This window comes from Urocitellus parryii, chromosome 1, assembly GCF_045843805.1.
Source record: "Urocitellus parryii isolate mUroPar1 chromosome 1, mUroPar1.hap1, whole genome shotgun sequence".
NCBI classification, from domain to species: Eukaryota; Metazoa; Chordata; class Mammalia; order Rodentia; family Sciuridae; genus Urocitellus; species Urocitellus parryii.
The window spans coordinates 98,896,584-98,923,365 of record NC_135531.1 but is presented as its reverse complement, the minus strand read 5'-3'; positions in this window follow the sequence as shown (position 1 = coordinate 98,923,365).

Here is a 26,782-nt window from a genome sequence, read left to right as displayed (position 1 = left end):
CTCTGAAAAGGAAGTCAATAATGTATTTAAAAAATAAGTCCCATCAAATTACTCCTACTATATCAACCTGGAGATGTCAATACCTTTTTATCTTTCAAGGATGAAGTTGGAAGAAGCAGCACAATAATTCAAATTTCATCCTTCAGTACTTATTCAAGTCAAGGCTCATGTTATTTTAGTAAGAAATGGGTGCCAAGGGTATGCACTTGACCATTTTATGCCAGGTTTAATTCCTATTTATATCCATCTATCAAATATTTCATGAATACTCATGAAGCAACCAGAGGATGAGAAAGATGCTGTACACAGTCCCAGTCGTTAAGACCCACAGCACAAGAATTTAGCAAGAGACTTGGGGAATGTCAGCAGCAGAATAGAAAGCCCACATTCTCCTTCTCATGACACAGATGTAAGTTCAACTTGCTATGGTCTGTCCCCCAGCTCACTGTAGTACAATATGGAGAAAAATTCCATCTCCTAGCTTTTCCCTGAGGAAAAATTTCCATCTCCCTAAGTTTTCCCTTTTCTACAAAGTGCAGAATTCCCATCCAACATCAACAAATTTTAAAATTTTAAATGCACACATGACATTTTCTAAAGTAGATCACATGCTTAGTTATAAAAGAAGGTTAACAAACATAAGAGGATTGAAAGGATATCAAGTATCATTTCCAGCTACAATGGAATGACATTAGAAATCAATGGCTAAAGGAAAACCATAAAATACATAAATATGTAGAAATTAAACAACATACTTTTAAGTGACCAAGGGGTCAAAGAAGAAATCAAATCAGAGGTTAGAATAGGGCAAAAGGGGAAAAGGAGAGGGAATGAAAGGGAGAGGGGATAGGGTAGGAAAGATGGTGGAAAGTGATGGTCATCATTACCCTAAGTCCATGTAAGAAGACACGAAGGTTGTGACTCTACAACCAGAGATATGAAAAATTGTGATCTATATGTTTAATATGAATTGTAATGCATTCTGTTGTCATATATAACAAATTAAAATTTACAAAGAGAATATGGGTTGAAATAAATGAAAATGAACACATAATACATCCGAACTATGGGATGTAGAAAAAGCAGAACTGAGAAAAAAAGTTTTAGTGATAATGCCCACATTTAAAGATGAGAAAGATTTTAAATGAGTATTGAACTTTACATTACAAAAACTAGAAAAAGAAAAACTAACTAAGCCCAAAGAGGTCGAAGGACATAATAAAATTTAGAGTAGAAATGAACCATATAGAGATTCGAAAAACAAATTTTTAAAAAATCAATAAAATGAAAAATTAGATTTTATTTTAAGTAGAAATAAAACTGAAAATATTTAGTTAGAAGAGTTAAGGAAAAAGGAGAATCAAACAACTGATATGAGGAGACATTACAACTAATGCCACAACAAATGAAATGGATCATAAGATACTTCCACAAACAATTACAGGACAAAATAATTGGAAAATCTAGAAGAAGTGAACAGATTCCTAGATATATATCCTACCAAAACTCAATAATAAACTTGAACATAATTATAACTAGTTCTGCTATTGTTGAATCAGTAATCCAAAACCTCCCAACAATAAAAGCCCAACATTTAAATTCTACTAATATTTAAAGGAAACTAATGTCAATTCCTTTCAAATTATCCCCCAAAAAACTGAAGAGGAGGGAATAATTCCAAACTCATTCTATAAGACTGATATTATCCTCAAATGCTGAACATATATACTACAAGTTCAGGTTTCCATACTTTAGCTCTAGTCCCTGAGGAGGTTTGTGCTCTTGTGTTCCTGCTCTGCAGAATGCTGATTCTCTCTATTCACCTGTTGGTCTCTGGGAGGCAGCGGCATTATTTCTATTATAAATCTGAGAAAAGTTGCTGATATTTCAGTGTATTTAGCCTCCATGTTCGTGTTAGGATAGAGTGGTGATTCCAGGCTTCTTACAGAATCAACCAGAAACCAAAGCACCTGGTATACAATTTTTAAGAGTAAATATCCTTCATAAATAGACAGTGAGTTATCTTGGTTAATGACATATGGCAAGATGAAATATGATTCAACCAGCATAAACACTTAAGGCCACAGTAAGAGATTCACAACTGAATATCTGTTTATCTGGAAAGCAAAGTGTAAAAATATATTTAAAGATAAATTTAACTTTGCTTTAAAAGTTAAATTTTATGTATATTTTATGTATATGGAAACATACATATTATGTATGAAATCTAGAATTATATACACGTACTAATAACTGCTTTCTTTGGAAGAAGTATGGTGAACATTTAAAAAAAATTCTTCTTCATTTATTTTTTTTTATATTCTCTATTGGTTGTAATGAACACAGCTTGCTCTTAAAACCAAGTTTGCCTATGTGTTGGAAGGAATCTCAATAATGCTTCCTAAATTAATAGCACCAGGGCTGGGATTGTAGCATGAATGCATGTTGCATGCGTGAGGCACTGGGTTCAATCCTCAGCACTACATAAAAATAAATAAATATAGATATTTTGTCCTTCTACAACTAAAATTTTTTAAAACAATTAATAGACCCAGTCTCTCTTGAATAAGATGATCACAACTCAAAAGCTATTGAGATAAGGGAGAAATATTATTCTTTTAAAAAAGGGAAAACCTTCTTGAATTCTGTATTACATCTTCATCTTCAGCTTTATTTCTCACTGCCCTCTGCCTCCACAGGTGCCCTCCAAGGAGCCCTGGTCTGTGGGTCCTGAGCCTCTCAGTTCTCAGAAAGCATTATACTTTTATAGGTTTTGTCCTCACTCCTCACCAGCTGTTGCCCTGAGTTATTATCTCCCTTGCATGTCTATGTCCTCCTCTTGAGCTACTTTGTAAGTTCTTCATGGAGAGGTATTCACATGTGATATTACATACACAATTAAGGTTGTGTAAATTATAGCATATAATAGTAAGAAAAAAATGTGACCAGTTACTCAGAGAATGATAGTAGGCACTGTCCTGTGGGTATATTTTAATTCGTTTTGCTCTTATAACAATATTCCATGAGGTTGGTATGATTGCTTCCATTTTACAAATGCAAGACCTGAAGCTTAGAGATGTTCAATAATTCTCGGAGTTATAGAGCCAGTAAGCTGTTGAAAGTGGAATCTTCTGAAAAACTCATAGCAGAGCTTTAGACATTTGCAAACACTTAGCAAAAAACAAACAAAAAAAAAAAGTTTAATTAAGACTTTGACTAGTTCCTTCTACTTGGGACTGGTGGAGAGGAGTTTTGTTTGGAATTTCTAAACTCCCTACTACAATGCCAAAGCAATTACAGTGCCAGTTGCCCACAGTCTAAGTGCTCTCCAGAGTAGACAATATCCCCCACAAATGGCAGAATCCCAGGTGTACACAGACCTTCAATCCTTGCTAAGTGAGGTCAAGTTGCCACAGAAGAATTGGCAGGACAAACTGAAGTTTAATGAGCTCCATAGGAGTTTAACAGTATTAATTCCAGTCACACTGCACCTGTTATTTTAATCCACATCTGATTATTCTCCATTCATTGACCAGTCATTGTGCCGCACACCTTTGTGACTACACTCATCAAATTTCCTCATCTTAGAAGCATACCTTCTCTTCCCTTGTTTACTTGAAAGATTTTTACTGAGCCTCTAAACCCAGTTCAAAATTACATTTTCTCTGTAGCTCCCCTGGACCTCCCTATCTCTCACCCTCATCTCTGCTCTCTGTAACCTTAGTCACATTAGTTGGGTGCATGTGTTCTCCACTGAATTGCCAGCTCTTTGAGGGGAAGGTGTTTGTGTCACATCACATTCCATGCTTTATGTACATTAAATGCTCAATAAATGTGTGTTGAATCAAATGGGAATAGGAAGGTACTGAAACTGATAGAGAAAAACTAGCCATGATTTAGGCCAGTAATTTGCTTCTCTGTGATGTGATTTTCAGATGAAATATTTAACAGATGAAATATTTCTGATCCAGGAGACTCTAAAGGTAAACATCTAAATTCTCAGTTTCTCTTTTTATGTATAGTGAGTTTGGTCTGAATTGATATAAAATTTCACACCAATGGTGAAAATATTCTTGAAAAATTCACTATTTTTAAATTGACCACTCCCTTCCATTAGTAGAGATAATTGAAAACTTAAACCCACCAAAGTGCACTTAAAGTACACCCAGAAGATTTAGAAGCACATGAATCCATGAACTGAGTCACCAGTGGGCATCCTAATAACTATAATTTCACCAAGATGTATTTATTCAACATCTGTGAATTGCTAAGTGCTGTCAACGTCTTCTAGAAAGAAGCACTGTGCAGTCACCTCCCTCATGGGAGGAACTGTGCCAGGAGTGATTTTGCTCATGGTATTATTAGTGTGTGGGAGAAGATGCTGTGAACCCTCTTTGAGAGGTTATAGATAGTTGCTCCGTGACTGGTAGAGACTTCATTCTCATTACTAAAAATGCCAAGCAGGGATGAAGTGGATGAGGGCATCCCTCACTCTCCTTAAGATTACACCTTGGGCCACTTCTGGCCTTTGTCACTCAGGAACTATTTAGCTTCACTTGCTCCCTGTTCAGCGTTGAACCATATGTTATATGACTGGAAGTGACACATTTACAAAGCAGAAACTTTCTCTACTTCATTCTCATTAATCTGCTGTTAAAAAAATAATGTACCTGCATCTTAACCCTGTTTTCTAATTGTGTTTTCTGAACCAGAATCAGATCAGCAGCTTTTTTGGCCACTTGTTGTCTTTGCTTTTACCCCCAGACAAGACACACCTATTACTGTAGAGAAAGCTGATTATGAAAGACACATCTATTTCAGGACCTGGATCATTCCTTTTATGATATTTGATTCTTTAAAATAAAAATTTAAAATCCCCCACCAACTTCCCCTAAAGAATTTATCCTAGAAGAAAAATATTTTGTTCAGAGACTTTTTTGGAACTAATTGCTCACCAAAAGATAAAATGATTCCTTCTTAGGAAGTTATAGCATCTCAGAATTTTAGCACTGGAAGGCAAGTTAGAAATAGTCTTAATCAATTCTTTCATTTCAAAGATGAGAGAGGGCTGATTTGACAAGGCTAAATGACTTTCCCACCACCACCCGGTTAGAGACAAGACTCTGCCTACAATTCCTAACCCTAAGCAGGGGTATATGTTTAATTAGGTTTTTTTTTTTTTTGCCAGAGGGGGGAAAGTTTTTTTACTGAATTACTGACAGCTGAATATTAATATGCATGTGATTCTACTCTGCTAATATAGATAAAATTATAATCACAGTCAATCAACAAAGAGTAAAACCCTCTAATTTCCAAAGAAAATTAGCTAATGCCAGAAAACCTTGACCTAATAGGAGAGGTAAAGTTCAGATTATTGGTATGGGTACACATGTTGTGATCAAGCAAATGACTCATGATATTTGAATATGCTCTGGAATAACAAGATGTAGTGGAGGAAAGGAGGCATCTCCATAACTAAAATCCTCAAACAAAACAAATGAGATATAGAGATACATGCCTTCCAAATAGACTAACAGGCATCAGTCGCTGCCTGATAACAGCAGATATGCAGAAAGGAAACTTCATGATTGTAATAATTGCTATAAGATGGGTTCTAAAGAGTGCATGAGTACTCCATGGAAACAGGAGGCCACAAAATGAGGTCCTGGAGTTTGGATTATTCAGACAGTTGTCTCAGTTCTTACCCTGATAGGCACATCCTCAGAACAATGACATCAGATCATTCACCCCCATTTATTGTAATGGTTTCACTTAAAGATAATTCCTTTGAAAAAGAATACACCCACAATCCCAAAGCCACATCAGAGATGGCTGAGAGAAAGGTTAGATGAGAAACCAGGACATAATTCCACAAACAGCTGCTGAGTTCCACATAAGGTCAAAGATAATTTTGAAACACCTGAAACAGAGGTGACTTTAAACATGAAGCAGGCCTGACAATCATCAGTCTCCACAAATAAACATAGTTATGAAGCAAGAAAGATTACCAATTTAAAAAAAATATTGCTGGCTTTCAATCATCCCAGATAGTGTAAATTAAGACAGATAAAGTTGGCTGCCTCCTGGAAATAAGAGACTCCTCTCCATGTTCCCTGCTTGTCCCTGCTGGTTATGAAGAGGGATGAGGAACTTCTCTGGCAAATAAAGCAAGACTGAGAGTTCTGTGGAGCTCCCTTTAAAGAAGCAAGAAGGTCAAATCAAGTGTGACAGCTGTTTACACGGAAGAAAAGGCCTAATCTTGTGGTGGTTTGTGAAGGCATCTCCAGATTCCATGGTGTTCCAAAGTACAGTCTGCTTTCCTAAATCCAATCTGTAGCTTTGGGTTCTTTTAAAGATGGATCCTTTCCTTGCCTGACCTCCCCATTCTAATCTTCCTCACATTCCACCCCACAACAAAAGACGCAATCCATTCCTTCTTCTAACAAAGCTCTCAGCCTATTCACTTTGTAAGGAGTAGGGGTATACATTTATCCGTGGGGTATAAATTTTAAAATATAGTATAATCCTAAGGGATATGGTGAGAGCAAGAGAAATAGTAAAATTTCCATAATATCAAATCATTAAAAGTGCATATATTGGGCTAGGGTTGTAGTTCAGTGGTAGAGCACTTGCCTAGCATGTGTGAGACACTCGGTTCAATTCTTAGAATAATATATATATATATATATATATATATATATATATATATATATATATATATCTCCATTTACAACTAAATCAATATTTTTTTAAAATATTGACTTAAAAATCATAATATTATACAAATATTCAATTAAACAATGTGAGCCTTGAGGCCTTTTGTGTGCCCTGAATTGGGTTAGGCTTCATGAGCAAAATGGGAGGAACCTAAAAAATATTCAGTGCTTTTCAGATTATGATATATTTTGGGAAAGTGTCTGTAAGGGAGAAAAAGGAGGGGTTAATAAGAAATGTGCATAAGCCAGAGAAAAAGTCCCCAAAGAGATACAGATATTGAAGCAGGCTATCACATGGTGATCCAAAGACCACCTGCATAAGAATTAGTTGGGATGTGGATATAAATGTATATTCTCGTATCCCTCATATGCCTCATAAACCAGGTTATTTGGGAATACATTCATGGATACAAATAAAATTCTATCATTTTCTTGCTAAAAACCGTTTACATGGAATGAGTTTATGATGCAAACCCTCTGCTGGATCTGCCTGATCTGGCACTGCTTGCTTCTCCTGTGCCATCTCTGGTCCTTGGTTCTCTCCTCTCCCCTCAATGTACATTCCTTGCTCTCTAGTTAGATGCTGGTGTCTTTCCACTTGCATGACACATGCTCCCTGTGCTCTCCTTTGCCTTGGTCATCATTTCTTTGGACAGTCTTCCACCCTTACCCTAGTAAGCTCAGTCACCTCACCACCACCACCTCTTTCTATATCATTAGAATATTATCTTTTCTTCAAAATACCTTTTTGGTTTGGTTTTGCTGCTGCAATAAATCACAACAAACCTAGTGGCTTAAAATCACACAAATGGATTATTTTTTGACTTTGTAGGTCAGAAGCCCAAGTATCTTACTGGGCTTCAAGATCAAGGTATAAGCAAGCTGCACTTCTGTCTGAAGTTTTAGATAAGAATCCACTCTCTCTTCTAGTCTCTCAAGGTCATTCATAATCCTTAGTTCCTGGTCCCTTTCCTATCAAAAGCTGGCAACATTACATCTTTCTGATCCTTCTTTGCAGCCATACCTCCCTCTGACCATAACCAAGAAAATTTTCAGTTTTTAACTACTCATAATCAATCAGCACCACCAGATTAATGCAGAATAACTCCCTGTTTTAAGGTCCTTAACCTTAGTGATATTTGAAAGTTTTCCTTCATCATGCAAAGCAGCACATTCAGACCCTAGACATCAGGACATCAGTCTTTACCTACCACCAAAATTTAAGACTTTCTGAAATTATTTATGTATTTCTTTATTCATCTCTTTATTAACCCACTAAAATCAAAGCTTACTGTTGATTTTGAGTGCCTAGAAAATAAGCTAGCATATAGTAGATATGCCGTAAATATTGATTCATTAAATGATTGATGAACATTTATACCAAATCCATGAATGTGTTTTTTGTTTTTAAATCATGTACCAGAAGCGATTAGAGCTGTAGTCATCAAATACATCTCGTTAATCTAATCTTCAATCATTCCAAATCCCAATCATAGTCCCATCTGTGCTACATGGATGCACCATCTAGTCTGCTTGTAATATATTCTAGAAATGCCTCACTCATACTGGAAGTGCCTATAAAGGAAAAATGCTTTATGTCTAACAAAATCTCTTTTATTGTCACTGAAGCTCCTCACCTCTGCTATAGCTAGAACATTTTGTTCTTTTAATACATATCAAGGGATGCAAAATACAAAGATTCCAGAGGGACATGCAGGGATTAGAAATAAGTTAAGCTAGCATGGTGAAAGGCAGTAGAGAGTGGTGAAGACTGTGTGTCTTAGAAAGTGCATGCTTAGTTGAAAGAAATTAGAATCCTAAAAATGTGAACCTTCATGTGAAATGCTCTCATGTCTAAAATACACAGGTAAAAATTCGTTTGCTTCAAGCTATGATATAGCATCGTGCCTCCCTGAGAGCAACGAAAAATCCAAACAACACACACACACACACACACACACACACACACCCCACAATCTGTTTGAAGACTGTAAAAATGACATTGCAGCTAGGATTTGTGAGACCAAAATTTCAGAAAAAGGACACTCATTGAGGTGACTCATATGTACAGACCACTTTTCTGCTGGAGAAATTTGCCAACTTTTGGCAAAAGAGGAGACACTAAGGAGCCAGAAGGCCAGAGGCAGCTGTAAAAAAGTAGAAAAGTCAGCAGAGTGTTTTGGCAATTTCACAGGATCGTGGAGTTAAAATTGAAATTCGAGGCTGCCAAGGTTGTTATTGTGAGAGGGATCAGGATTCCTGAGAGTAGGAGCACGAAGGCATAAACCTAAAACTCAGTAGGTTTCCTGTTGAAGACTTTGCCAGTTCTTAAGTGGGGCCTCACTTTAAGTCAAAAACAAATCCCTTTTACTGCCACAGAAGCTTCTCTGTGGAGCCTGAAGAGCAGAGAATATTCAATTGTTCCCCCTGCTTTCTGGAGATAAATATCAAATGATTACAGGCAGGGACCATGCGGATGATGAAATTGGATGAAGCCCGTGGGTACAAAACATTGTGGAGTGGTAAGGTCTGCAGTGAGCTGGGAAGGACATGCTGGATCCGAAGAAGAAAGCAGTGACAGAGCTCCAAGCCATGTTGGTCTTCTGGGGCTATTTTGTACCAAACAAGGCTGATTTTTCAGTATTTCAATGGTATTGAGTAACAAAAAATGGAGTTCAGGATCCCCCAAGGAGAAGGAGCCGTAATGAGTTCCCTGGACTCTCAAATGGGACTTGTGAAGATGTACATCTAGGAAGACCAACTTTGACGCTGATCTTTTTTCTTTGTTTGCTCTTTTTAGTTACACATGACAGCAGAGTATATTTTGACATTTTTCTTCAAACATGGAGTGCATCTTATTCTAATTAGGATCTCAGTCTTGTTGACACTGATCTTTACAGAAACTCTCTTGTATTTAATTGAGTAAATATGCCCTACTCTAGTTAACAGCTAGAGGAGAGGGTAAAAAATTCCCTTGAGAAATTTAACATCATCTAGAACTGCTACAAATGTCTTTTTTTATTTATTTGTTTTTTTTTTTTTTTTTTTTTTTTTTTTTACAGAATTAAACAGAAAGTATCAGGTAAAACAAGAAAATGAGATTGAATCATCCCTGAATCCATGACAGTGCTATGCTCTGATCCCTAGGATCAGAATCTTGGCTCTAAGCTTGCCTTGTGGGTCCAAGCCAGGAGAATGCTGAAAGTCAGTCTTCAGTTTTTGTAGGAGAGCTGTACCCACTGATGTCTCAGCATGAACATGTGCCTGCGCCCCGGTTGCCACCATAGTTTATTCACTTATTCATTTATTTTTTGTTCTTGCTCATTCTTTTTTTCATTTAATTTTAATTAATTTCATTTAATTCATGCATTATAATTTTACATAATGGTGGATTCACTTACATATTTGTACATGTACATGACATAACAATATAATGTGGCCAATATCATTCTCCAATCTTTCCCTTTTCCCTCCTCTCTTTGCCCACCCCCATCCCTTTCCTCTACTGATCCCCCTTTAATTTTCATTAGATCTCCTACCTTTCTTCTCCATTATACTCTCTAGTTTCCACATATGAGAGAAAACATATAATGCTTCATTTTCTGAGTTTGGCTTATTTTGCTTAACTTAATGTTCTCAAGTTCCATCCATTTTCCTGCAAATGATATAATTTTATTGTTCTTTATGACTGACTAAAACACCGTTGGGTCTATTTTCTTTGTCCATTAATCCCTTGATGAACATCTAGACTGGTTCTATATTTTAACTATTTTGAGTTGTGCTGCTATAAAGATGATACATATTTATGGTTATAGCATGATTACTTTAATACTGTAAGCTAAATACCAAGAAGTGGTATAGTGGGGTCTTTTGAGGAACCTCCATGATGATTTCCATAGTGGTTGTACTAATTTCCAATCCCTTCAACAGGGTAAAAATCACTTTTTTTCCACCTTCTTTTCAGCATTTATTATTATTTGTATTCTTGATGACTGCCATTCTGAAATAGTGTGAGATAAAAATCTCAGTATAGTTTTGATTTGCATTTCCCTAATTGCTAAAGACACTGAAGATTTTTCTACATATTTGTTGGTTGTTTGTATGTCTTCTTTACAGAAGTATCAGTTTGTTTCATTTTCCCGGTTATTATTTGGATTATTTGTTTTGGTAATGGTAAGATTTTTCAGATTTTTTTTGTATATTCTGGATCCTGGTCCTTTATCAGAAGAGTAGCTGGCAAAGATTGCTGCCTTTCTTTAGTCTTTCTCTTCAAAGTCTTAATGGCTTTCTTTGCTGTAAAGGAACATTTTAATTTGATACCATCCATTTGTAGATTCTGGGTATTACTTCCTGTGCTGAAGGAGTCCTACAGGTGCCACAGTGGTTTACCAAGACACGGAGCCCGGGACCCCACGTCCATAGCCAACGGAGCATCTGTGTTCTGCCATACAACACTGCTGTGACTGCCTGGGACCTGTGTCAGACATGAAATCAAGAGGGATACCTAAGTCTTCCCACTGTGGTGAAAATGAGAATAGGAAGCTCCTGAAGTTCCTTGTCACTGAGAACCCGAGTGACCTAACATGCTACAAACTCTTCAGTTGAGGCCATTGGGCCACCAGAGGTCATCACTTATGTTGATCACAGATGGAGAGAAGGAATGGAGGGAGACTCTGTTACTGCACCCACCCATATCCAGAGCCGATGTGCTGTGCCCACTGAACAGGATCCCAGCCTAATACTCATTAAAAAGTGAACATTTGTCTTTATGAAAACCACACTTTAAATTGAAAGAGGTAACCATTCCACCAGGTGTGCAGAAAGTAATTCAGGGACACTAGGAAATGAGAAAGCCAGGAAATGTGTCACCACCAAAAGAACACTATGTTCCAAAAACTGACCCCAGAGAAAGGTAAATTTACAAATTGCCTAAAAAAGGAATTCAAAATAATGATCTTAAGGAAGTTGAGTGACACACAAGAGAGAACGGAACAACAATTTAATTAAATCAGTGAAGCAATTTATAGGATCTGAATGAGAAGTTCAACAAAGAAAGAAATATCATAAACCCAACTGATTTTTTTTTGTAAAGATACTAAGAATATGTATTAGAGTCTTTTCAACAAATGGTTCTGGAGAAATTAAATAGCCACATGCAGGATAATGAAACTAAATCCTTGTATCTCAACAGTTATGCCAATTAACTCAAATTGGATCAAAGACTTAAATATAGGACCTGAAAGTATAAAAACACTGAAAAAAATTGTTGGGAATACTGGTATAGGCACATATTTTGGGATCAAGATGCTAAAACACACACAAAAAAAGCAAAAATAAACAAATGGGATTACATCTAACTAAAAATCTTCTGAACTGCAAAGGAAATATCCAACATAATAAAGATATAGCCCACAGAATGAGAGGAAGTATTTGAAAACTGTACCTCTGGTAAGGGGTGCATATTCATAATATAAGGATCTCAAAAGACTCAATAAGAAAAAATATATATAAATCTAATTTAAAAGTGATCTAAACAGATATTTCTCAAAAGAAAGCATACATACAGATGGCAAACAGACAAAAGAAAAAAATTCAACATCATTAATATTCAGGAAAATGCAAATCAAAACCATAATAAGATATTGACTCACTTTAGTAATAATGGCTATTATCAGAAAGAGGAAAGATTATAGATGTTGGGTAAGATGTGGACAAAAGAGAATCCTGGCACAAAATTGAATGGAATGTAATTTAGCATATCTATTATACAAAATAGTATGGAGATTCCTCAAAAAATTAAAAATAGTACTACTATATGATCTAGCAATCCTACTAGATAAATATTCAAAAGAAATGAAGTCAGTATGTCAAAGAGAAATCTATACTTCTGTGTTTATTACAGCACTATTCAAAACAGTTAAGAAATGGTGTTGAGCATGGTGGTGCATGCACGTAATCCCAGAAGACTGTGGCAGGAAGATCACAAGTTCAAAGCCAGTCTTAGCAATTTAGTGAGGGCCTGAACAACTTAGCAAGTTGATGTCTCAAAAACTAAAAAGGACTTGGGAATGTAGTTCAGTGGCAAATCACTACTGTGCTCAATCCCCAGTATCAACATGAAAAAAAGAAAAGAACAACCTGATTGTCCATCAGCTGATGAATGGATAACAGAAATGTGGAACATATACACAATGGGATAGTATTCACCTATACAAAGAATAAAGTTCTGTCATTCAGGGATGGAACTGGAAAGCACTATAATAAACCAGGCACAAGTATGCCAGATACATGAAGAAAGACAAGTACCACATGATCTCACTCATGGTTTCTGAATCTGTGGATCTTATGAATGTTTTGAGTAGATAGTTACCAGAGGCTAGGAAAATTCGAAGAAGGGAGGGATGTGGAAAAGTTGATCAATGGGAATTAGTTATGGTTAGATATAAGGAAAACATTCTGGTGTGCTATTGCACAGTAATGGTGACTATGGATAACAATAATGTACTACTTATTTCAAAAACAAACAAACAAACAAACAAAAAATGATTTTGAATATTTTTACCACAAAAGAGTGATGAATGTTCAAGGAGAGAGACATTATTAATCTGACTTAAACATTACTCAATGTATACCTCTATTGAAATATCATGTTACTCCATTAATATATACAATTTTTAATGCTCTCATGTACCAGTTTAAAAGTACATTTAATTTAAATTTAAAAATTAACCAAAGGAAAATCTTGGAGTCAAAAAACTCAATGAATGAGATAAAAAATTTCAACTGACAGTTCTGACAGCAAGCAAGATCAAGCAGAAGAACTAATCTTTGAACTTGAGTATAAGTCATATGAAATAATCAGGTCAAAGGAAAAAAAGAGAAAAAGAATGGAAAAGGGAAAAGAATGCTGCAGGATTTAGATGTCACCATTAAGTGAACAAAATCCACAGGATAGGAGATCCAGAAAGAGAACATGGAGAAAGGGCAGAAAGCTTATTTAATGAAATAACAGATAAAAACTTTTCCAGTCTTGGGAGAGATATAAACATCCAGATCCATGAATCTTTAAGGTCCTTAAATCAATTTGATACAAAGAGGACCTCAACAAGGTATGCTACCATCAAAATATCAAAAGACAAAGAGAATTTTTAAAGTAGCAAGATAAAAGCATCAAGTGAACAACAAGGGAATCCTCATTAAACTATGAGCAGATTCCTTCACGGGATCTTTGCAGGCCAGGAAAGTATGGAGTAAAATTTTCAAATTATGGAAATAAAATACAAAACTGCCAGCACAAGATACACAGCTGTACTTCAGAAATGAAGCCTTTACCAGACAAAAAGAAAAGCTGAAGGAATTAACCACCACTAGGCCTGCATTACAAAAAAGAATGTTTAAGACAGTTCTTCAACATGAAATGAAAGGACAATAATTACTATTGAGAAAACATATGGAAGTATTAAAACTCCAGGGGAGAGGTAAATTCATAGTTAAATTCAGAATGCTTCATTACTGTAACATTGATGTGTAAATTTTTAAAATCTTGAATATGATAGTTAAAAGTTGAATGGTCAAAAATTTTAACTGCAATAAGATGTTAAGAAATATGCAATATAATAAGATGTATATTGTGTCAACAAAAATATAAATAATGGAAGGAGTATAAAAGTCTGGGGTTTTTATCTGTGACAATCCAGTTGTAATTAACTTAAAATAGTCTATTATAACTACAAGATGTTTTATGTAAGCCCCATAGTAACTGTAAAGGAAAACTATAGTGGATACACAAACAAGAAAAAAAGAGGAATTAAAGTTTAGTACAATAAAAAATCACCTAATCACAAATGTATGCAGCAAGAATCCACAAAAGAATCATAAAAAAAATAAGTAAGATGATAGGAGTAAGTTCTTCCTGTCAATAATAATGCTGGATGTCAAAGGATTTTAAATTCTCCAAAGACAGAGTGATAGGCAGACAAGGAGTCATGAATCTATAGCCCCATGTACTCAGGAGGCTGAGGCAAGAAGATCACTTGAGCCCAGAAGTTAGAGACCAGCCTAAACAATATAGTAAAACTTTGTCTAAATAAATAAAGACATAGAATAACTAAATGAATTTAAAAAAGAAGATGCAACTACAAGTTGCAACTAAAAGTTGTCTATAAGAAACCCATGTTAGCTTCAAGTGCACACATAGACTGAAAATGAAGGGACAGAAGACGATATTTCATACAAATAGTAACTGAAAGTGAGAAGGAAAGTTTACAGCAATACAATTACATTTTTAAAAGAAATATCCCAAATGAACTGTTTAATACCATCTCCAGAAAAAGAAAAACAAACTAAACCCTAAGTTAACAGAAAGAAGAAATGATGAATTTCAGAACGTAAACAAATCAAACAGAGAACAGAAAATCTACAGAAAAAGTCAATAAAACCAAGAATTTGTTCTTTGACATAACAAACAAAATTGAAACTCCCTAGCTAAACTAACTAGGAAAAAAAAGGGGGGGAGACTTAAGTAAATAAATTCAGAAATGAAAGTGGAGATATTACAACAAACACCTCAGAAATAAACATATATTTATGAAAAATTATATGTCAACAAGTTTGAAAAATAGAGTAAATGAATAAATTCATAGAAAGATACTACTTACTAAGATTGAATTAGAAAGGAATAGAAAGCTTGAACAGACCAAAACAAATAAAAAGATTGAGGAACCAATTAAAAATCTTCCAATAATAAAAGCCCACCACAAGGTGGCTTTATGGCTGAATTCTACCAAATATTCAAAGAATTATTACTAATACTTCTTAAATGTGTCCAAAACATAGAGGCATGGAGGAGGACTCCCAAACACATTTTATATTGCTACCCTCACTTTACCATGAAGATGCAGCAAGAAAATAAAACTATAGGCCAATATATCTATGAATATTGATGCAAAAATCTTCAATAAACTACTGGAAACCCCAATTCAACAACATATAAAAAATTAAAAATACAAACCACATGTTCATCTCAATTGACGCCAAAAGATTTGACAAAGTTCATCATTTTTTTCCTTGTAAGAATTCTTAACTGTTTGAATTTAGAAATAAAGTTCCTCTATCTAATACAAGACATTTATTAAAATGCCTCTGCTGCCATCATAATTTGTAGGGACAACTAAAAGCTTTCCCACTAAGATCTGGTATACAGTAGGGGTGCCCACTCTTCTATTCAACATGATACTGGAAGATCTAGCAAGAGCAATCAGACTATTTCTTTAAATAATAGGAATTCAAATTATAGAGGATGAAGTAAGTTTATCTCTATTTTCAGACGTCATCATCCAACATGTAGAAAACTCCAAAAGTTACACACACCCACATACACACACATTCATGCATCTTAAAACTAATATATTAAATCAGTAAAGTTGCAGGTACAAAATCGACATGCAAAAAAATCAGTAGCAAGTTGACACACAAATAATCACTTATTTTGAAAAAGAAATTTTAAAAAATATCCTTTACAGAATGAAGGAACTTTGGATTGTGCAGAGGGAGTAAGGGGAGGAAAGGGGTTGTGGGTATGGGAAGAATGGCGGAATGAAATGGACATTATTACCCTATATACACGTGTGATTATACTACCAGTATGATTGCACAATGTGCAGCCAGAGGAATGAAATCATGCTCAATTTGTGTATAATGTATCAAAATGCATTCCACTGTCATGTATAACTAAGTTGAACAAATTAATTTAAAAAAATAAAAAATAAAATAATTTTAAAAAGAAAATTTTTTATAATAGTTTCTAAATAAATAAATTAAATACTTGGTAATAAATTTAACCAAGACAGTGAAAGATCTATACACTGAAAACTATAACACACTGATGAAAAATGTTTTTAAAAACCCTAAGAAGATACAAAAATGGAAATCTGTCCAATGTACATGGATTAGAAGAATTAATAGTGTTAAAAATCTATATCACCTGCTATGGTTTAGATATGGCATGAGTGGCCCCATGACTTAATATGTTGAAACCCAATCCCCATTATGAGATTCTAAGGAACTGTGAACTTTATCTGACTATAGTGTCTAGAGGTGGGACCTTTGGAAAGTGATTAGGATTAGATAATTAGGTTGGGGACTCCAGGACTGAAACCTGGTAACTAAGAGAAAGAGGGACCAGACAGTCACAATGCATGCTTATATCTCTTGCCATTTGATGTCCTGTGGCCCATTGGAACTCTACCAGCAAAAAGACCATCACCAGATTTAGCCCCTTGAATATGTACCTATAGAAAAATGAGCCAGAATAAACCTCCTTTCTTTACAATTCGCCTGCCCATATTATTGGCAACAGCAAATAAACAAATATACTACCCAATGTGATATACAGATATAATGCAGTCCTTATTAAATTTCTAATGACATTTTTTACCAAAATAGAAAAAAAAATACAAAAATTTGTATGAAACCACAAAAAATAAGCAAAGCCATTCTGAGAAGAACAAACAAAGGTGGAGGTATCATACTTCCTGATTTTAAATTATATTACAAAGCTATTGTTAATAAAAACGATATGACACTGGCATAAAAACAGAAACATAGCCTAATAGAATAGGTGAGAGAGCTCACAAATAAATCCAAACACAAATGGTCAAGTAATTTTCAAGAAGGACAGTAAGAGGACAAAATGAAAAAAGGGATTGTCTCTTCAACAAATGGTGCTGGGAAAACTGGATTTTCACATGCAATAGAATAAAATTAGACCCTTATCTTACGTCATGCACAAAAACTCAAAATAGATAAAACATCTAAATGTGAAACATGGAAACACAAAATCCTAGGAGAGACTATAGGGGAAAATCTCCTTGACTTCAGCATTGGCAATGTTTTAGATATTTCACCAAAGCCTCAAACTACAAAACAAAGGTAAATAAATGGGACAACATCAAACTTAAAAGTTTCTGCACAGCAAAAGAAACAATCAACAAAATGAAAAAGCTCTCCACAGACTGGGAAAAATGTATTTTTAAACTACATATTTGATAATGGGTTAATATCCACAATTTATAAGAACTTTCTTAATTCAATAGCAGATAAATAGTCCATTTAACAGATATTTCTCCAAAGAAGGCATAAAAATGGTTAAACAATACTTTAAAAGGTAGTTAATGTTATCAATCATTAAGGAAATTTATTTTAAAGAAAATAATAAAACTAACAGCAAAGGAATGATGAGAAAATAAATGAACAGTAATAAAATAAATGATGGACTTAGAATTATATACCCAATAAAATATCTTTCAAAAATTGGGGTGAAAGACACTTCCAAAAAAATAATAACTGAGCATGCTTGTAATCCTAGCAACACAGGAAGCTGAGGCAGGACGATTACGAGTTCAAAGTCGGCCTCAGCAACTTAGTGAGTCCCTAAGCAATTTAGGGAGACCCTGTCTCAAATTAAATATATAAAGGGCTGGGGATGTGACTCAGTGGTTAAGCACAGCTGAGTTCAATTCCCTGTACCAAATAATAATAACAATAACAACTGAGGAAACGTATGACTAGCAGACCCAATTACACAGAAAATGTCATCAGGACTTGATCTTACTATATTTCATAGCTTTCCCTTTCTCTCTATTCACTTCTTTCTCAGATGGTTTGTTACCACTAGTGACCTCAGACAGATTCAAACTTGTATTTTCATAATTCTGAGTGCAGTCAATAAAAAAAAGATTTTTTCCAATTGTCTCGAATTTGTAAGCTGATCACTAAAGCCTGAGTATCTAAGGTTTTATGCAGGCCCTGGTCACAAGGAACATCTAGGTAGGGGTCAATTCAGCCCATCCAAGTGACATGAGAGTGATGGTTCTCCAAAAGAAATATGGTCCTGTTACTCACAGAATGAGAAAGCGTCATGTGACCATCCTCACTAGGGACACATTTGCAGATTCCTCTAGATCCCATATTTCCTCTCATGTAAATCAGCAGCTCTGGAAAGGTGATTGGTTAGTAAAGCCTAGGAGACTCAAAGCGATGTCTCAGATACTAATTCAAGGAAGACAGCTCAGCTGTCTTCTTTATTTAATAAAGTCTGCACTTGGCTTCCTCTTGGTGGCAATGATCTGGACTGTTGCTAACCTATATTCAACTGGCTCCTCCTTCCCTCTCTTCACCCTTTCTTTATAGTCCCCACTTTCTTTCCCTATTTTTGCTTATTTTCTCAGCTTTCTATTCTGCATTTAGTTGTCCAAGATGACTCTCTCTGAACCTGTGTTTTCTTCTAGAAATGCAAAATTTTGATTTAAAAAAAAATTCTACCATTTCCTATATAAACTTGATTTACAGCCTTTTTGAACTTTTAAGTGTCTATAACAACTTTTATGATTTTTCATTATTTTAAATTTCTACTCATGTTGACTCATGTTGTAATTTTATCTTTTCTCCTATAGGCATATGAACCTGTCATTGGTAAGATGGTCTTAGCAACTCCTATTCACCTTTAATATCCAAACTTCCATTTTTTTTTAAGAGAAGACTTTTTTTAAAAGCCCTAGGCCATCAGGTCTATATGTACAATTTTCATTTGACTTAGAGGCCTTTGCAGTTTTATGAGCTTTTGCTTCTCTGGCACTTTTCATTACCTCAACAGTAAGGGCCGTGTTCTATTAACTACGATATACTTGGTGCTTGCCATGCATTATACATTCAGTATATTTGCTGAACTGATTGGAAAAAGAGAACAAATTAAATATTGTATTCTTCTATAGTTTGAATCTGGAATGTCTCCCAAAGGCCCATATGTTAAGGCTTTTGTGTCCTAGCCATAATGTGTGTGTCTCTGTTCGACACATGCTCTCAATGTGATGTGCAGCCACAGGCTCAAAACAATGGTACCAATGGATCATAGACTAAAACCTGCACACTGTGAACCAAATAAACATTTTCTTTTCATAAGTTACCCAGGATTTTTTTTTATCAGTAAGCTGACTTACACATGGCCTACTTCTGAAAAGTAAGAAATCTTATTTCTCTAGATCATTCTGATGTTCTTTTATCTCCCTTCAACTGTGCCCTCCCTTTAGAATTGCGTTATGAGTTTTCTGGAAATGTAACTTTATGAAATGGTGTAATGTGATAGTGAAGGCTTTCCCCCCCCCCCCCCGCATCAGATCTTTAGACCATTTAAAAAGTAATTATATGAACTCACAGTGCTATTAGTTATGTTCATTGAATTGACATTTTCATTATTAATCCATTTTTAATTACATTGGATACATTTCATCGATATTTCTTCTGAGAGGAACAGAATGTATAATGGCATTTTCAAGAACATATGCACCTCATGCAATGGCAAATGTCTAAACCTGCACCATCAGGCCAGGCATAACTGCAGAGCTGATAAGTCCTCCAAAAGATAGCACCAACTTAAATATGGTCTATACTACCAAATAAAGAAGGGAATTAAGTGATCGACAGCCAAAAACATCTAGAAATCATATGCACAATTGACTGTGTTTCACAATTTTCTTCTTTATAGTTTTGTGGATTGAAAAAAAAAAGATAAAGGGGGCATTTCCAAGTTGAAATCCTACTGTCAGTAATTGCAAAGGAGCAGAGGAAAGCAAAGGCATGCTCTTGTCCTGGCACAGGATGTTTGCATAAATGCAGACCCTTTTGGTTGCAAGCCTCAGATTCCTAACCCAAGTGGTTTAAGGAGAACAAAGGAAATTTTTTGGTTCATAAAAATGAAAAGACAAGGGCTCTTGCTGGTTCTAAGAGATAAAACAAAAAAAAATCTTGACTTTTACTAGTACTCTAGTTCATAATTTAGCAAAAATGGAGCAAATAATAAATATTTCAGACTTTAGGGGGCCTTACCAAATATCTTTCATTTTATTGGGTTTTTGTTCTGCTTTTACAACCTTTTGAAATATAAACTCATGTGTAATGCAATAGTCATATAAAAACAGAACTGGGTGGATTTGAATCACATGTGATAGTTTCTCAATCTCAGATAAATCATAGCCAATATTAAATGTTTGTTATTTTTCTATAATATCCTTTATTACCATTTTTATAGGTATGGACCCAATTTAGGATAATGCAATTTATTTAATTTCAGTGACTCTTTCATTTTTCTTTTTGCTTTTTAAATAAGCAGTACTTCAGCTTTTGTCTTTCTTAGCCTTCATATTTTTAAAAAGTAAACACCAATTATTTTATAGAATATAAAAGTTTGGACTTGTCTAATTTTTTCTCATAATTAGTTTAAAGCTATGAAATATAAAATTTCAACTAACATCCTTCTCTATCATGACTTGATGTCCCTTTGTCTCTATATTGGTGATTTCATGTTAGTTTTGATCACTTAATTAAGGTGGTATTTACCAAGCTTCTTCACTGTAAAAATAGTATTTTTCCCTTTTTAATAAAAAAAATAATTTGTGAAAGATATTTTGGAGCTATCTAAATATCCTGCTCCCTATTAAATTGAATCAGATGTTTTTTTCCTAGTGCTAAGATTGAGTCCAGGGACTCTTGGTTACTAGGTAAGTGCTCTACTACTGAACTATATCCCTTTCCCCACTGGTGATTTTTTAACTTTAATAATTAAATTGTGACTCCATTATAAAAAAGAGCTTTCTTTCTTTAATTTAGCATAAAGTTCTATAAATCTTATTTTAATTAGTGGGTTATAAAAAAATCATTATCATGATTTATATATTTATTTATTTTGCCATTTCCGTATTTATTTGCTCTTATGGAACTCTTTCAATAATTGAAAGAAAAAGCATATAAAGACAGCAAGGATATATAAGACTAACAACATAATTTACATTATTTATTCTGATGTTCCAAGTATTCCAGATTTAATCCCTGGGAGTCCTGGGAGCTAGCAACTGTATTCATTTGACAGGTCTCTTTCTTTCATATAAATCATACAATTATTCTTTCTGACAAGATATTCCTACCTCATCTTACACTTTTCTTGCCTCAATCCTAGAATAAGACTTTTCCCCAAGACACCTTTTTGGTTTTTAATTTAATTTTATTTCATTTTATTTTATTTCATGTAGCATCTCATTGAATCTATGTAGTAAGGCCATCTACTGCAATGTCAATGAAGGATGTGTGGGGGGGGAGTAACAAGCCATCCTTATCCCTCTGGTCCTTGATGGTGTTATGGCAGAAACCTAATAAGGTGTGCAAACTCCTGCCTCTCACATGAGACATGAGTCACTCAGTTGTCAAGAGCCTGACACCAGATGATGTGCCATTGTCTCTACCGGGGCCGCATTAGAGGAAACTTTTAGTTATATCCAGTCTTATAACTAATGCACAAAATATCCAGGATTCAATAGAAAATTACCTTCTTACCCCAAACTAGAGAAATCTTGACTTGAATAATAAGAGATGGCACACAAACACCAACATGGAAATACAAAAAGAAGTTAAAAATATCTGACAAGAATTTCAAAGGAGCCAACGAGAAAGACTTCAGTGAGCAATTATTAGTATTCTTGAAAGTAACGAAAAAAATAGAAAAACATAGGAAATGTACAGAAAATACATAAAAAGAATGAAATGAACATTTTGGAACTTAAAAAATAAGCATAACAGAAAATTCATAAATAAGTTGCACAGCAAGATGGAGAGAAAAGAAGAGATGGACAGTGAACTTCAGCTTAGCATATTGGAAATCCTGGGTTCCATCCCCTGCATAAATCAGTACATAAATACAAAGAGAAAATAGACTAAACTTTATGGAAAGAGCCTCAGGAACCTATAGAAGTATAACAAAATATCTAACAAGTGTGCTTAGATTCATATCTGTGCATATATATATAATTCATAAATATATATAAATACACTGTGGGAACTCAATAAAAAGCATTTGGTGACACATTCAAAATTTGATTTTTTTCAAAACCAGAGTGGATTTATTGGTGACCATTTGACATTGAGGGGTCACACGAGGTTAGCAGGGGCATAGGCTGCTTTAGTTAGGCAACAGCCTGTGCCAGGAGAAAGGATAGCTCATGGTTCCAAGTGTGTAGATTTACATATAAGGAATTCTCTAGGGATTTTTAGCCAAGTGCCATAAGCCTATATAAGCTTTCAGAACATCAATGATCATATTAAAGATTGGAGTTTTCTGGTAATCATTGTCCTAAAACTGAACAAAATTTGGAGGCTACTTATAACCACCCTTTCTGTTTAGGAGGCCCTGACATTGTTTGACTTCTGCATGACCCTCCTTGCAGTCATAATTAACAGACTGATGATGCCAATGTGATAGTCCTTCCATTAATTAAATACTTGATGTCCAAGGGGATAAAGACAAGGGTGTACGCAAGGTATTCTTTGGGAAAATGATGAGAGAAGAAAATTATGGAAGAAGTGAAGACAAAGACCGCCACAGAAGTAAAGTTCATAACGCTCATTGAGAATGCGGGTCATCACTTGGCTTCAGAATGTTTTACTCTGGGTATGTTCCTGTACCATTTCTTAAGTGAATGATTAACAGTTTAGAAAGAACAGAGACATTACTTACAATATTCAGCTCTAGTGCTTCTGTGGGAGTAGAAAGAGAGCAGAGAAGTATTGAATTAAAAATGTGGAGAAGAGGAAAAGTAAAGGGACCCTCAGAGTGGCCTTCTGTCTCCCTCCGTGCATGCCATCTTCATCTAGGATGCTGAGGAAATCCGTGGGCTATTCCCCAGAGTGCAGTTCCTCTGGAGCACTCTCCAGACATTATTATTATTGTTAGAGGAAAATCACTCTCCTCAAGGGAATTATTTTTGTCCATTAATTGAGAATAACTCTAACATAAAACTTAGGCAAAGAATATTATCAGCTAAGCTGAAGCTACTAAATTTCCTTGGCCCTTAGACATCTCCTTTCCCCCCCCCACCCACTAAATATATGCTAATAATGAAGAGTATTTTATTCTTTCAGGAAAGGGTATGTTTTTCGGGTCGTCCCATTATAAAATTACAATACAGCACTCTATATAAAATAGTTGCTAAAAAATTGAACATTTTCTCCATATCAGATATGCCAAGCATTAAAAAAAACTGACATTGCTAAGAATTTCCCATTTATCTCAATCTTTACTATAAGTTATTGACATAATTAATATTATTTCCCCCATTTTACAGATGAAGGCACTAAGCCATGTAGGTCATAAATTGTGGAGGCAGAATTAGAATCTGTGATTTCATTGTTCAAGCTCCTCAACACTCTGTAGGATTCTAGTATTGATGGCCAAGAAGACATATTTAAGTTAGGGCCTGAACAAGATGACTTTGAATACTGTGATAAGTCATTTGTACTTTATTCCCCAAAGATTTGGAAATTATGGAAGTTTTTGGGCAAAGATGTAACATCATTAGAATGATGCCCTTGTTTAGATTTAATGGAAGTGCATTGTACAGAATAAAGGGTGATGAACAGAAATTCAAAAATTATCAAATCTACTACATATTGAATAGCTATCAAGTATCTGGCACATGTTATTTAAGGTAATGAAAGATTTAAGGCCTACAATACAGCAAAGGGAGAAGGATTCAAGTGGAAAAGTACACATTAGACATACCAACAAGAACCAGTAGAATTGCAATTATTAGCAATGGAAATCAGAGCATGTCACCCAGCATGTTCTGAAGTAGACTTAGGATAGCTCACTCCTTTTACCTATTATATAAAGAAAAATGTGCTCATGGCAAGATTTAAAGGCATTGGGAAAACAAGACACCAAGCTGTGAAATAATCAGCCTCATTTCCTGAAAATGGCATCATGCAAGGAAACTAGTGTCATGGGTCATCCTTGGCCAGATGTATTATACAAGCTCAGTCTACTTCACTTACAATAGGACTGAAGCTTATACTTCACCAGTCAGGGAATACCTGTTATTGAGGGCTTATAATGTGTACAGCACTAAGCCTGCTGTTGTACATCTATTCTCATAGAATATCAGGAAATAGCAAGTAGCACATCTTTATTGTGAAAAAATATATATTTAATAATTTATATAGCACCAAGAGAATATCTATATAAAACTTCAGAGCTCACCTCAAATTTCCTCAAAGAGATTCTTTCTTCTTGGATCTGCACATGTATTTCACAGCACTGGGGCTTTGAACAAAAATGTTCAAAATTCCAAAACTTCATGAATAACTTTGATGTAAAAGATTTTTGAAGCCCACTGAGCTGAAAATATTAAAAGATTTCACTTAGTATTCCCATTTTAGGGTTGATCCTTAATTTACTGAAATTGTTGGCATGGTGCCGTTCTCTAGAAATTAAACTTAATTCGCCCCTGTATTTTTTTAAATTATGTATTTATTTGTTCCACCAGATTCCCAGTACTAACTAGCTCTTCATGTTGTAGGGTAGCTTTTCCCAGGCATCACATTTTTCAAGGATTGAAAGTATGAAAAAAAAAAAAGATGTATTTTAAGTGGGAAATTCAGATGTGAACTAAGGCCCAGAAGAAGATAAATTCTGAATAAAGGATGACTAGTTGAATCAGTTATGGAGGGAAATTTTATGTGGCTTCATTAGAGGTGTAATGGGAAAATGCCACAAAGTGAATCCTCTACCTATTAACTATGAGTCCTTATTTGTTAACTATTTATTAACTACACTCCTGAGGTGAACATTTAGTGCTTAAATATTATGTCCATGTCTCTTGACAATTTGTGATTCTAAAGACAGAGCAAAAAAATCTGATTTAACAATGCAATGTCTTTTCCTAGATTCAACAAGGTAATTTTAAACAAGTCAAGTGTCAATGAGAAAATACACATGTTTGGAGGGAAAAAGCGCTTAATAAATGAGTCCTGACACTTAGTAATGAATTTAAGTGTCCTCTGTGTCGTGTATCATCCACTGTGAGCATGCAGAATAAGTCTGTAGCTCTGCGGGGTATTAGATATAAAAATTCAAATAGGATTTTTTGAAAAGAAAAGAGGCTTATCAATTTATGTATTAATAAATAATCCTCTTCAGTAGAGTATGGGGGCATGTACAGAATGTGCTAGGGGAGCACAAAGAAAGGATGTGCAATCACATTCAGGAGATCAGGGCTGTTTCTTGGAGACAGTGCTCCATTGGCATTTTAAGGTACCAGAGTCATCAAAGAGTCAAGGCACAAGGAGTTCTAATGTCTGTTGAAATGTTGGAATAAAACAAATCCAGCTACCGAAAGCTTTCTATACCCTGAATGTGACTGTCATTTTAAGTTTTGTTTATTTTGTTTTGTTTTGTTTTTGGTGTGTGTGTTTGTTTGGACCCTTCCCCAACCTTCAAGAGAATCCAGGCATCCTTATAAGAATACTTGACTATTACACAGAGGAGCTCTCCTTACTATGTAATCTAAGGAAGACATACTTGTGTCAATGTCACTCCCCATTAGCTTTCCCCATTTTATTTTCTTTATGGCACTCACGTATCACTTTCTGTAGATCATTTACCTGATTATTCTCTAACCCAGCTCACTAGAATGCAAGTCCATAAGAGTGAGGACTTCTGATGTCATGTTCATCTCCATAATCCCCATTGTCTGAGAGTGTCCCCCATTACACAGGCAATGCTCAGCAGATACTCCTAAAATTAAGCAATAGCTGCCTTCAGGGCAATGGACACAAGTCAGGGGTATCTGGGACACTTCTGCCAGGACATTTTGAGCAGCATATTAGTGGACTGCATTACTTGATATTAGTGTGAATTTTGAGTCATAAAGCAATATCAGTGCAACTATACTGAGCTATTAAATCTATGGTAGTGACAGTATTTGATAAATAGAATCATTGTCACTGTGTTAAATAGTTTTATGATAGAAATACACAAATCCCATTTAAGGATCAATTGTTGTGTTTCATACTATACATTTTAAATATTTACCTACCTTAATATAAGAATGAATAATACAAAGGAAAAACAACTTGTTAAGTATTTGTTGAGCACTGATTATGAGATAAAGCTTTTGAGTAAAGAGAGTCATTAGTGATTATAATGTAAGGGCTGTATATAAAGTAGATCTGCATCTTTTGTGAAG